This window comes from Lepisosteus platostomus, chromosome 13 (assembly GCF_059453375.1).
Source record: "Lepisosteus platostomus isolate fLepPlt1 chromosome 13, fLepPlt1.hap1, whole genome shotgun sequence".
In the NCBI taxonomy this organism is placed as follows: Eukaryota; Metazoa; Chordata; class Actinopteri; order Semionotiformes; family Lepisosteidae; genus Lepisosteus; species Lepisosteus platostomus.
Window position 1 is genome coordinate 43,338,273 of NC_142623.1, and position 14,636 is coordinate 43,352,908.

The window sequence follows — 14,636 nt, forward strand, 5'->3', positions numbered from 1 at the left end:
TCCCACTTTTGAGAAGGTTTACCTTCTAACATCACTACTATTCCTCTGCACAGGACGCAAAGGTCACAAAGCACAAGGCTGGTTTATTCTTCCTGCATTAATTGCTATGATGATAAATCTGCTGCCTACAGTCAGCAGTTTATTTCTGCTGGACTTTATTTTAGTTGGGATCCATTACAAAATTCTTAAATCAACTGAGCATCAAAGCAGTTAAACACTTCAATCTTAGGAGCAAAAAATAAACAGGTGAAGACTCTGAATAAGCATTTTACAGTTACTTCTGTGACACCATGAGCAAACCTGAAGCTGACAAATATTTTGTTGAAACCAAGTGGTCTAATCCGAAGTGCTTGACTTGCTGAAATAAGGCAAGACCCTGTAGCCACAGTAATGGAGCTGTTAAATAAATTCAGGAGCTCCATAGGTAGTATTGCTGCCTTTATAGCCAGCAGTACAGATAATCTGAGTAAGTAAGTAATCTAAGTAAGCAAGGCCAGAACACACTGCTGCTATAACAGTGTGATTGAACACTACCAGATCTCTTCTGTTCATTCATAAATCTGTTTAATTAGTAACACTACTCAATGGACTGGTTGGAAAGAAAATGTGATACAACTTTTTGTGTTGTGCGTAATCGTATCGCAGCCTGCGTGAGTCCTGTGTGTCTCCCTCTCCAAGGCCTGTGGTTTTTACTGTATGGCGGTGCTAGGCACGGCAGGACTGTACACTATCTGCTTTTCCAGAAGGGATGAGAACAGGACTTGACGTCACCCGCAGCTAGAAAACCCAGTGAAGAGGAACCGATTAGGACAATAAAATCTGGTTCAGTCAGGGTCTTTGTGAAACTTGTTCCAATGTGCAGCTTCAGTTTGCTTCCTTTTACGGCAGTGTCCTTTTTAACAAACTGTAGGCAACCTGTGAAATGGGGCTCAAGGCAGGCTGATGGACTGGCTGCTCCACTGCCTCTGCAGGCGTCTTCACTGCTGCTTTTATCTTTTCCATTTCTGCATGTCAGGTCTCGCTATTCCCACCGATATCTCTCCGCCCAGGGTGAGGCGCCACACGTTTTTACTGGACACAACGGGATCATTCAAAAGCCTTGTTTGCCCTTGGCCTCCGAAGGAGGCACTAAAAATATGCCCATGTCGCAACAGCAGCTGTGGCTCCTGTGGGGTGGGGGGTGTGGAGGCTTTCTTACCCAGCAGGAAATGCCCGCCAACTGCAGGCAGACCGGCATGAGGAGAAACGATGTGCTGAAACACTCAGGAGAATGTCATCATCACCTGCAGCTACAGCAAAACAGTCATCTGTTTCTCTAATGGCTTGAACAAACGCGACTTTCATTCCAGTGCTTACAAGTTTAATTGGTCTAATTACCAGGTTAACTTCGGACATTTAATACAGTACATCGTCCCGCCCAAGCAGGGAAAATCATTTGAGCCATCTCTGCTCTGAACGAAGGGGATCTTTCAGCCGGTATTGGAAACGCTGATTTGAATATTTATTCATTTGATTCATTACTGTAATGGCCTTGTCTGCAAGGGGATGGGCGCCCTCTACCATGTATCAGAACAAAGGAACGGATGCAAATCAGAGGAGGCCATGCGGTCTTCTAGCCCATTTCATAGTAGCTAACTGATCCGATTGCTAACTGATTCAGCTGTTTCATGACAGCAGCCAGGGCACCAGCTTCTACCTGGATAGCCTGTTCCACACTCCCCCTTTGTGGAAAGAAGCACCCCCTGTTCTCATATTAAATGTTTTAAAATGCGCTTTCATGTAGTTTCCACTTGTATCCTCTGGTTTGTGTTGGGATCCTTTGGGATGAATTGGAATAAAAAAGAAGGCAATGTAGCTTTCCAGAAATGAGCATGCAACCTCAGTTTAAATATGCCTTTTTATTAGCACTTTCAAGCAGCATGAGGTTGATTTTTCTATTAAAAAAAAGGTGTTATTAACAGTGTGAAAACAATCTGAACATGTCCCTTGGGACTACTCTGTGGTCTAGCAGCCTGGAGTTATAATTAAGCATATCAAACTGCCTTCATCACAGCCGCTGCAAACACTGACCTCATTCACTCTGAAGCTGGGTGCTGCAAAAGTTTCAGATTTACGAACTTAACTTTCTCAATCACACTGCACCCCCTACTGGTAAAACAAACCCAGCATTTTAAGACCCCATGCTGGCCCTATCAAATTTTATCAGTGTTCTGAAGATGCTTTATCCAGATAACAGTAATTAGATGTCAGAAAATATAGCCTTCTGACTTTGATTTGATGTTGCCTTCCTCCACTTGAAATCACTTTTTTTTTGTCATTTTGTTGCTGGCAAGCTCTACTGTATTAGAAAGAGGAAGAATAATAGTAATAATTCTTATGGCTTCAGGTTGTAGGGTACGTGTAAAGATATGTCCATAACATTACAGCTGAGTTTGCACAGAAAGAAAATGTTCCCTACCTATAGCTTAACATCAATTAACTTCCAGCTTCACTACCATTCAGAAGTGAAGAAAACATACAGATATGGTCAAATAAATGCAGAAATAAACAATTCTAAGTTCATTAATTTAGTCAAGCAGTGTTTTTATTCAAAGTAACTTGAATGCATCTACACCTATTGATAAAGCAGGGTATTATTCAGGAACAGTATCTTGCTCAAGATTGCAATAGCAGGGTCTCCCCCGGGATTTTAATCCACAGCCTTCCAGCCATAATCCAGAGCCCTGCCTGCTGCTCCACAGAGCTGCCCCTAGAAATGCACTTGTCCGGCAGCCATAATAAGAAAGTCGATAAAAACACCTGCAACTTGATTTGTCAATTCAAATGGAAAGAAGTGGTATCACCTTTTCCTTACTGGGTGGCATCTACCCACCAATGCATGCACTTGCTCATTACGAGATCATTAAAGCATCAACCTCACATCCGCACACAGGAGAATGAGAGACTGCGGGAGGACTCCTCGGCCCCCCGCCCCCCAGCCCCCCAGCCCCAACCTTCCGGCCACCCGCGATTTAACACGCCGCAGGTCCCATGGCTTGAGTGCTGATTGCACGAGAAGCCACCTGTCACTGCACCGCTGAGAGCCGGGCCGACTCATCCCAACTTACCCCTTGGTGGTGCTCACCCAGGGATGATCCCGTGCTGCACGGGCGATTCCAGAGCGCCACCCGCATGAATGTGAGCACCTGCACTTGATGGGCCACTCAGGAAGGCCCTAGGGCTGTGGGGGTCTTGAATTCATAAAGCTACTGACAACATTTTGAGACATTTTGAAAAAAAAGGGGAAAAGGTGGGAACATGGTGACATATCTGACTGGAGCATCGTGTTCATCTTTCCCATCCTGAGAGTTCTGGGCACTCTCTGCCACAGAGTTCCAGGACTCGGTATGTGGCCTGGGGCAGGTCGATGTTGGATTGGGTTTATTAGAGCAGGTCTAATGCTGACTTTTTAATTTCTCCTTGAAAGATGTGCCTCTGCCCATAAATTCAGCGACAAATTACACACCCTAGCAGCCATCAAGGTCTGTTCTTCTTTCCGAGCACATTTCTTCTTCAGATTGATTTCAGGCAAATTCGATTCAGTTTTAGATTGAATGTTTTGCCAGCTAAAGGACTCCTGTGTGTCAAACCAAACATCACTTTCATAGAGGACAAATTAAATTGGAACCCAGGGCGCTGGCGCAGATACTTGTCAACAAAGCAAGTGTAGGTTAAAATCTATAAAAACCACTGCTTCGGAAGTGAAGGGCTCAGTATTATAGATGACATTAACCTGGGAAGTTATTCATGAGGTTTCGAATTCACGGAAATATTGGGTTCTGTCTAGAGGTCACACACAAGCTAATGCAGAATTTAATTGTATGAATACCAAATGAGCTCTGCTATCTTCTAATTCCATTTTTGTCACCACCTAGTGTGGACTGTGAACTTCTCACGCACAGGGTTGTGGGCAGCCAGCGAGTATTTATGCACAGGAGAGTGGAAGAGTGAGATTTTAATTTGGCCTCCTTACAATTTCTGTTAAATAACACCATATGCCATGAAGGCATCATTCTCTTCATGAGTAAGGCATATTGGTTCCATTCTCTGTTTTCTTTTCTTGATTGCTACCAAGGTTGGCACTCAGCCCCTTGCTGTATATCACCTCATGGCATATCACTCTACACCAGTCTCTCAAGTGTATCATGGTCAGTTGCCAATTAATCAAATTGATGCCAAAAATCTATCCATCCATTTTCTAACTGCTTCATTCAGTTTAGGGTTGCAGGGGAGCAGGAGCCTGTCCCAGCAAAACACAGGCACAAGGCAGGGTACACCCTGGATGGGACACCAGTCCATCGCAGGGCAGACACACAGACACTCACACCAGAGCCCATTTTCCCAGAGGCCAATTAATCAGAATGCAGAATGCATTATGCACGTACATAAATAAGGTTATGTTCCTTTTGGTATTTGGTGTACAAACACAACAGAAAGAAAGAGGTTGTCGGCCATCATTGAAAGCCAAGCCAAGATTAGATGTTTTACTGATAGACAGGGAATGCACATAAACACTCAATTTACATTTATAAATAAAAATATTCTCAGTCTTCTGTGTCAAACATTTTCTTAGACTTGCTTGATTGAGATTACTATGAAAACTGCACAATTTTTTCTCCCTCCCTACCTCTCTGGGCACACAGGCACATTCATTTGGAGCCTACTGATATTGTCTCCTGGGAAAATTATATCAAGACGCGTCCATCACAATTATTTCATGCACAGTACAGCTGCTGAGTAATTTAACAGGTACTTGGTTTTCTGATAAAGACCGACAGTCAGAGATGTTCTAGGATGCGGTAGGTCACATTTCCTAAAGAAAATGTAACTTTATTGCCCATTTTTCTACAATGCCTTTAAGTCTTTTTCTGTCTCACACCCATTATTGGTTTCATAGATTCTTTCCCAAAACATCAGAAACTATGATATTAAATGGCAAATGTTAACAAGCTACACTGCAGCTGAGGGAACAGTTATGAGACCAGCTGAGAAACAGCTGGATGGTATCCTTATACCACTAGTAACCAAACAAGCAAAATAGGAGAGATTCTTCTGTTCTTGAAGAAGACAGCAAGTGTTCTGTGGTGGGTGGCAGGCTGGTGCTGTGGGCTCTCAGCTCCAGGGTTTGAATCTTAAGTCTGTCTGTAAGGACTTTGCATGGCTTCCCCAAAGGATTTCTCCAGTTCCCTGCTTGCTATGCCAGCGCCTACTGTGCAAGTTAAGTGGCATCTCTATATTGCCACCCTTGACATGTGACAATACTGGCACAGTAAGCAGCAGATGTTTGGCACTGCCAGCATCTCACTTGTTCTTCATGTTCTGCTCTAGGCAAGGACAAAATGCTTTTCAGATCCCTCCTCTGATCCTAGATCTAACACATTGGTCCCATTTCAGGGATGACTGCACGGTCAATCTTCCCTCATGCAGTTGCTTTTTATACTTGGCTCCTCTAAAAAACAACACTGTTGCTTTCCTATTCACTTGGTTACACCTGGCTTCTTATACTCATCGGCTTAACTCTTGAACGATCTTTTGTCATCAGCAGCCACTGGAGAATTTAACTCTATAATGCCACGTCACCCCCTTGCAACATCCACGGAAATCAATAACTTGGAGACACTGGATCATTAAACTCCATTTCAATCTTCACTTCAATATATACCGCGACACATCTCTCTTCACGGAGCACCAAATCTACATAAACTGCCTCTAGTTTCCCTCCTTTCCCAACCTCATCACGAACTCTTCCAAGGCCACTGTTCTTTAATCAAAAGCACCTCCCATCTGCCCTGTGCCACCTGGCCCACCCTGTACCTGCACAGCACACACTTCTACCCCACTGAGCCTGACCGTCTACCCAAGGGCCATCTCTCAGCACCTGTTTCCTCAAGTAACCCTAAGGTAGGCCAGCTTCATCCATTACTTATTACTAGTGAAAACTTCCCTTCAGTACAGCTCTCATTCACCCACTGCTTACATCCTGGATTCTACAAGCGGTCTGCAACCCTCTTTCTCCCAGCTGGTCATACAGTATAAACCTCTTTGGTAGCCCAGAGGCATGGTGATCTGCATGCAGGGCCTATCCTGTCAGCTCCCGTGCTTTGTGTGGAATTTCTCCCACAAAGCCACCTCTTACTTCCTCACCGTGTGCCCTGTGGTGATCTGTGCTCTGTTCAGCTCACCACAGACCTCTAAGAGTAAAATGGATTCTGAAAATGGATGGATGTTTCACGGTCATGTACTGTAGGCTGTACAAACTAAGAGCTTCCAGCCGAGGGAGCTCTTTGCAAGTGAGCACCCTGAACAGGTTGGCTCTCCTCCAGATTAAACTGTACACAAAGCGTTTTGACATTGTCATGAAATGAAAATTAAATTTCCAGAGCTGTTCTGCCTTACCTAATCTACTCAGGACATTTACATTAACCAGGGACAAATTGAACGGCAAGGGTCTCAATCCTGGGGGAAAAGCTTACCAGCTTGGGAAACCCTGGACATTCCTAAAGCCTTGGACAGCTGGGAGGTAGACATGGGTGGCTTCATGTCTGGGACAGCCCCAGGTAGGCAGGTTATCTGCATGTAGGTACAGAAATGTCCATGAAGAAAGGGTGAGAAGAGCTTTACTGTAACAATGGTATAACAAACGAATAACTTTGCTATTTAGGACAAATTGCAAAATAAGCCAGTAAAGTTAATTTTGAAGAACAAAAAGAAAAATTATAAAACACTGAAAACATTCTCCATAATATACCTAAAAATATAATGCTGTTATTGATATTTTTTCCCTACCCTTAATCAATCTTTTATTTCAGTCTAAAAGCCCTCTAAAAGCACAAATTATATTAAAATGTCTCATTGTAGGTAAAAAAAAAAATCAACTATAGTCTTTTTGTATTGAAACAAATACAAATCTGCATAAAACACACTAGTTCTCATTAGACATCACCCGAAAGGCCAAATAAATAAAAAGAATATGACAGCCCTCCATTTATATCGCTATAATTTGGACTCAAATGATACTTTTCGTAATTATCTTTTTTGTGCACACTGCATAATTATCAGGAGCCACAAAAGTGCAGTCGCCACAACCAGTCAGGTAATTGTGCGCTGCAGGGCGGACCAGGTGTGAGGCCTGACTGCTCATTAGTTCAGTATGTGGACCTTCGAGCAGCGCCGGCTGCGTCGAGCTTTCATCTCTCCTCCAGCTCTGCTCTTCTGCGCTCCCGTGCGCCTGTCAGCCTTGGATGCTGACGGATGCCTGTTCTTTCCACTCCTGCGATGCATCATGTATTATCAAAGCCTCTGCAGGTAGCTACAGCAGACACAAACGTTTCTCCCCCGATACGAATATCTTTCACGCATAATCTCTTCTAATATTCTGACTCAATCTAAATGTGTCGCAGTCCCCGCCTGCCTGTCGACACTACATGGCTCACAGGAAAGAAAATAAAATGTTACAACCTAGTGAGAGGCAAGTGACATTTATCTGAATTCAATTAACGCACTAGTGTTAGTGTGCTGTATTAATAAAAAGAAAAACATGAATTCCACATTGGGATACTAATATTGCTTAGATAAATTAATCTTAAATAATTATTAGATTAAAATAATTTGTTCTCTTAATCCAACACAAGGATTGCTTGATGATTATCTTTGAGAAGCTCAGAACCTGTATGTTTCTTCCAGGAACGGTTTGTAAGAAGAAGAGTCAGAGGACATGTGCTTGATTTATTTACACTGTGCAGAGGTGAGACTGACACCAACGCTATGTTTTTTCAAAACAATGTTTGGATTAAGCAATAGATGAGAAGGCAGACATGGGGGAAAATCAATTTTAACAAGCACCTTTGATTTGCTGGGTCATGATGTGTCTGATGCTGCCCAGGTACAGCAGATCCTGTTGGCCCACAAAAAAAAAAACTGTTGAAGGCATCAAAACCAAAGAAACTGAAAAACCAGAGAACTAAACTGGCTAATAAACCAAGCCTCCAATTTGTCATCTTTCAAGTTTTCAGTGGTGTGCTTTCTTAAAACAGTGCAGCTGATTTCAAATGTCACTCTTTCCATCAGGTTCTCTGGGTTCAAACCTCATCAGAGTGTGATGAACTGGTCATGTGATTTCCTCCAGCAGCAGACCCTTAAAGAAGAAGCCTCAAACTGAAACAAAAACAATCATAAATAGCAAATACTCAGCCAAATACTTCAATCTACTGGATGGACACTTGAAAAATTTAACTTCTGCTACGTTACTTGTCAATTCCCTTACATCAAACAATCAAACACTGTCTCATGTTCTATCTGTCCTCCATTATCAAAATATGCTAATTCCCAGAAAGGTTCATAGCAGCCCAGAAGCACAGGAGACAATCCGCTGATCACTGCAGGGTGGACAAACACAGGGACAGCTTAGAGACACCACCTAACCTAGCCTGCATCTCTCTGGAAAGTGGGAGGACACCTTGAGCGAGAGAGGGTTGCAGGAGTAACTGACTTGGGGAACAGAGGGGAACAATTTAAGAAGCAACGGACAAGAGCATTGACCCTCAAATCAAGGGGTAAGAGGCCAAATGTCACCTGGCTTCAACATGAACCATGGTTCCGCTGCGCTCCGGAGGTTCTAGGGAGAGGAAAGGAAATGGCAAGGTGCAGGCACAGGGGACCAGTTCTCCCAGTCGCCTGAAAACATGGTTGATGGTATCCAACTCCAATCCCCGAGGGCTGCAGGACCTGCTGGTTTCAATTACACCTTTGATCTTTTTAACTTAATTTAACAACTAATTTAGTTAGGAAATCAAGTCACCTGATTTTATTTAGGTCCTAACCTGTCACTAGTTAATAAATCCCTAAATCCTGCAGGACTACTGGCCTTAAGGAGAGGAACATGCCATCCCTGACAAATAGTATGGTAAGAGGAACTATAGACAGATCATTAATCCCGATTCATTAAAATCACAAAATTCTTTCTTTTGTCTCAAGTCCCTGATGTCTAATTTGAACTTTGAACATTAAAGCATTGGTCTTTATCAGCCATCTTTGACTTAGTGGTTATTGTTACAACGAGCACATATAGAGATAGCATAGAGAACTGCTCCAGGGGCGGCGTATAAATGGCTCTGACTCCAGGCTTCTCTCTCCCTGTCTGTGTGACTCATGGAGAGGGGAATAAAGCCGTCTTTCTTATTTAGACCACTAGGCACACACGATTGTTCCTCTCTCTGTTTGTTACCGAATCCCACAGAAATGCAGGATGCTGCTAAACAGAGAGACATGTCAGCTCATTTAAAAAGGAGCATGCAGTGTTAATTTTTGGAGATTTTCCAGTTGAAAAGCTTCATAGTTTGTATATAATAATTTGCAGTCCATTGGTTTAAACTCAAATTAGTGCCTAACTTAAGCACTGAACTTTACTGCATGATGGTTTTATAATGTGTAAAAACACCCTATTTAAATATGCAATTAGTTGCTATTTGTGTGGTCATGCATAATTAGCTTAGTGGGCATTAGTCAGCCCATAAATTCATGTCAATGTCATAAAGTTTCATTCACCCCTAAACAGTGCTTTTTTTCTGTAATGAGGTGCAGTTAATACATTTTTTCAGTGAGAAACAGGTCAGTATTGAAATGCAATTTTATAGGAAGCCTGTGTACATAAATTAAGTTAACAGCTCTTATCCATCTGAAAAGTACTTGGTAATTAGTTTTCTTTAGTGCACAACAGCCCTGCATCTCTGCCATCCATCACCTCACTGACCTTGTTCACCACCATCTACTGTAGCTCTCCTCTCGTCTTCCACTGGTTTTACAGCCAAGAAAAAAGGACAGGAGGGTTTTGATTGATGACAGAAATTCAGCAGTAACTCTGGACAGATTTAATTTCTGGTTCCTTGATTCTTTATCTGAATTTAGAATAAGCCATTCTGATTCACTTTTGTATTTGCACTAATTTGGAATTATAGCACTTGTCAGCCCAGATCCTTAATAAGACCATGCAGACCAGATAGGAAGAGAGCAAGACAGCAGCAGAACAGCTGTACAGATGGAGACCTTTGTGACAGCAGCTTCTCACAGAGAAACAAGGGTGGTGTGGATTTTCTTCCACCCATCCCTAATAGTGCTTGGCTGACAGTCGTATGCCCTGGGAGCTCCTGAATACACTGAGATAAGACAGCACATTCCCCAGGATACAGGACACCTGGGCATTCATTAGAATAGACAATGTTTTCAGAGAGTCCCTCTCTTTAAAGATGAACTGCAACGCTATTTTCCTATTTCGGATTTAGAAAGATTCAGCTTGACGAGCGCATTTCAAACCGCAATAAAAGGAAAATGTACACTTCCAATTTACACCACAAAACAGATTAAATATCCAGGTATGTGCAGCGCCATGTTCTGCGATTCAGAACAAGGCAACAAAACTCCCTCACCGGCCCAGTGACGCTGTAAACAAGCAGCCTTTTGAATAGATCTCTTTGAATCCAATAGAAATACTGCTCTCGATTTCAACTTGGTTTTGCTGACAAATACTACTTACTCGTTAACTCTACACGCAGATCGTGTTGGAACATTTCTGCGGTGAAACGTCTGCCACACAACCTGTTTTTTATACGCTCGTACATCACAGTACATTAGTCATTACGGAGACTAGTGAGCAGGAAGGGCCAAATCATGTCGCTATTCGTGGGAACTCAAATGCGAGTTTGTGATAACATGGTGACTTACAGTACTTTCACAAAGTTCACAATTTCATGCTTAATTCCACATTTGGACATTTGTTCTGTAACATCAATGAATTTGTTTTATTACTGAGATTGAAAAACCGGGCTGAGAAATTGGACTGCAGCTCCCCTTTAACCCACGCTGGCATTGTAAGAAGAGGGTTCTGGAGAATGCCATAGAAATAATTTTGATGGATTTCCTATTATATACACTACATACATTTGCATTAGTGATTAGGAGTTCCTTAGGGGTTTATGACTGAAATCACCTATATAGAAATAAGGTTCTAGTCAACATGGGATAGTCAAATGTACTTTGAAAGATAAACTTAACCGTTAAAAACAGGCAAATCAGACTTGTAACCTTTCTTATAAAAACAGTGTTTAGAGAGGTGTTTCCACAAGTCCTTCCTAGCTCTACTTTCTCCAGACTTGACAGGATCTTTCTCCGCACCACAAAGAGATTCACTCCCCTGCCTATGTTTTTGTTTAAGATCAATTGCTTTTCTTCAGAGGCTTCTGTTTGTGCACCAGAATGTTCAGAGATGCCACTAGGTATAGCGATAATAACACTTTACAGATCTAGTTCAAGTGTTAAAGTGGTATTATTGAAACAGAAGTAAATAGCAGAGCCACACAGTGATTACCTCGGTATAAAGCACTGCAATGAAAATGGTTGGCATTTTAAAACAAGTGCATTTCATTGGATATGCAGTAAAAAAATATCACTTGGATAAAGCAGTACAATCTGCTTGTTTCCTAGAGTGTGAAATAAAGAGAGTGTGATCTTAACCATTAACATAAACAAATCACCCATCGTTTGGGTAAATGACCCTGTAGAACATCAAATCTTGAATTATTACTTTTATTTATTTTTTTAACTTTCTTAAGTTACGTAAACTGTTTCCTGAGGTGGTTGAAAAATAACACTGATGTGTACCAGTAATATACCATTAAATTATATCGCCATTTTATCATCATGGAAGAAGTGCTTCGAGCAGATCGCATGCTGTAAAACAGCTCAGGCATGGACTTTGCTTTGAGGAAATTGTTTCTGGATTACAGCCTACACATGCGTGTAGGCAAAGCTGGACAGGCAGAAAAGCAAAGAAAAAATGCAACCCTAGACATAATAATTGGTACCCTAGATATTAACATGAAAATATTAGAACAAGTCTTTTCCACTTCTTGAGACGGGTGTTCAATAAACTTAAAATACAAACAAATGATCATGAAACAAGTATGTAACCTTTGGATGAATCCCATAAAGTACAGGACGTGCCATGTCAAATGTGGGGCGAGCCATTTCCAACATCAGTTTTTAACTTAATACCCTTCAAGGTGCCAATGCCTTCATTAAACATACCTTTTGCATCGGCCAACAACTGAGAAAGTCTCTATTCAGTGGGGTTGCTACTGTAGGAGCCTATATTTAGTCCCTTGATGGAGCTCCCATCGAGTGGAACTTTCCTCAACCACTCACCATCTAACAATACACAATACAATACAGCCCCCCCGACCCCCTTATTTTAATTTTTCCAAGAGTCGATGGTGTCACCAGTGTAAGTGTTGAGCATCACTGGACTCTTGTTCCAATGGCAGCTAGGCAAACAGTCTTTTGCAATCTGTCTTAGAAATCACAGAAAGGGCTGACCCTGTGTCCAGCTTCATTTTGAGTTTTACATCAGCCACTTCTGGTATAATGCAAACGATTTTCCCGTCACCCTCCCTAACACCATACAGTTCCAGGGACCCCAGATCATCCCCAATTGAGTTAACATCACTTGCCGGGGAGTCTTGCTCAATTTCAGTCACTTCATGTACTTTAGTGCTTTTTCCGTTTTCTCACCGTTCGTTCTGATCGCCTTTTCTCTGCTCAACACGTTTTCTCAACTTCTCAAGTTTGTGGCAGTTTCGACAGTCTTTTCCTTTAAACTAACCAACCACCGTGGTCGTGTGAGGATTGGCCGCAGCGCAAACGGGGCTGCCTTTTCTCAGTCTTTTTTTTTTTATTTTTTTTTTTAAAAACGCATTCAGACAACGGCCCCCAGCTGCTTTCTGTCGCGATTGGGATGCATCTTCAGCAGCCGTTCCCAACGAGACTGCAATATTTAAATCGCGCTCCGGTGCTGAATTTCGCTTCGTGAGCAGCCGTTTCTGTGTGCTTTCACCGCCTAGTTTCGCTTATGAAATCAACATCTCTCCGCTGTGATCAATGGTCCTGGGCTCAAATGATTCTGCAGTGCATCCGCAATTTCTTTAAATGTCTATTCCGAGGGTTTAGCCGGCGTTACCAAACTACGTGAGAAGCATGAGGTTCTGGCTCCAATGACACTAAATAGCAGGACAACTCCCCCCCCCTGCCGGTATGCCTTTAGCCTCACGATAATGTCCCACTCTTTCAATGTACGTGGTCCAATCCTCGTTGAACCATCAGACCCGGTCATTATTTCCAATGCAACCCGACATTTTATTTTAATAAATAGTCACCGTTCACATAAACTTTCGAATAAGTGTGAGGTCAGCTAGCCCACTCAAAGACTCACGTTTCTCTCGACAATCCGTTGTCCGTTTTCTTTCTTTCCTACAGCGAGGCTGGTGCGTCCTTTCGTCGACAGGTTAAGAAAACGTCCTGGTCGCCTATTTGTTATGTTTATTCACTTACAGTACATAACTACATTAACAACAACAAGAGACGGGGCTGTCGTTGGCGTCTTTTACTAGAACTTTCTCTCGCTCATCAATATCTTTTAGATCAATGCGCGCGCGCGCACACACACACCAAAGAACAATGAAGTAATAAACATCCTCAAAGTAACAAGTTCCTCCAGTCACCCACATTTATTTAACATTTTTAATGTGGCATGAATAAACGGAATACAATTGCAGTGTCTGCTGTACTTGCCATAATAACAAGCACATACAGTCTACAGCAGATAGTTGGCAAACGTTGTTCCCACCGGTTATCAGAGAATAACGCCATCACACCTGGTGGTTCCACCTCTATGGTCAAATTTCCATTTTGTTGCCTGTGACTATCACCACTAGTTATACACAGCACCACCTACTGGCACACCAGAGTTAGTCCTCCACCCTGCAGGTACTGTAAATACTGGAAATAATGCGTCTTGGAACTTAAAAACATTACCCCAAAACATTGATTATGGGTACAGGTAATAGCTGCCACTATTGTGGGGGGAAAAAAGAAGAAATGATTTTCCAGATGTATCGAATGTGGCCCTTGTCTGAATTTGCTACGTTTGTAGCTCAGATCCTTCCTTCCTGGATCCAAAAAGCATTGACAGTGGCTTAGGCAGTCAGTGAGACATTAGTAAGTATGTACAGTAGCAAAGCTACACTTCCTTACTGTGTGATTGAAAATGAAAATTTACACAAACATACGAAACAGAAAAATGCAATTTGTTTTGTACTCTGTGTAAATTTGTGTACCTTCCTTAGCCTTTGTCTGAAAGACACAAAAATGCCTTGACGTGTTTGAAAATCATTATGCTCTATCGATTTGGCAGCTAATGGCAAAGATTCTAGTTTCACTGGAGTGAAAGAAACAGGTGACATGTTGCCTTGGTCGATGCACTCCGGGGTAAAAAAACAAACAAACACAAGTGTCTGGAATCAGAAAGGAAAGTAAATTGACTATTTTTTAGTTCTGTTGCCCACTGACTCTGCTTGGGGACTAATTCGTACTGTTTTCTCCAGGTAGACAGACAGGGGGAAAGCTCCCTAGAGCTTCTGAGGAAAGTAGTCTAATGAAGGGAATTCAGGCCGAACACTGTACTGAAATAAAACAGGAGGGATTAAGACAGCCAAGTTCCTGCATGACATAATTTCACAAAAAGCTGGAAATACTCTTGCTTCATTCCACTC

The 14,636-nt window shown here is 42.3% G+C and overlaps 1 protein-coding gene across 1 annotated transcript in view; it reads right to left on the bottom strand.

Moving 5' to 3' along the window:
• Positions 1 to 13,471, bottom strand: part of LOC148650716 (rho GTPase-activating protein 7) — a 96,960-nt gene extending 83,489 nt beyond the window's left edge. The window contains exon 1 of the mRNA XM_088604812.1: positions 13,298 to 13,471. The gene's annotated coding sequence lies outside the window, so the exon portion shown is untranslated. The remainder of the gene's footprint in view (positions 1 to 13,297) is intronic.
• Between the last annotated feature and the right edge of the window lie 1,165 nt (positions 13,472 to 14,636).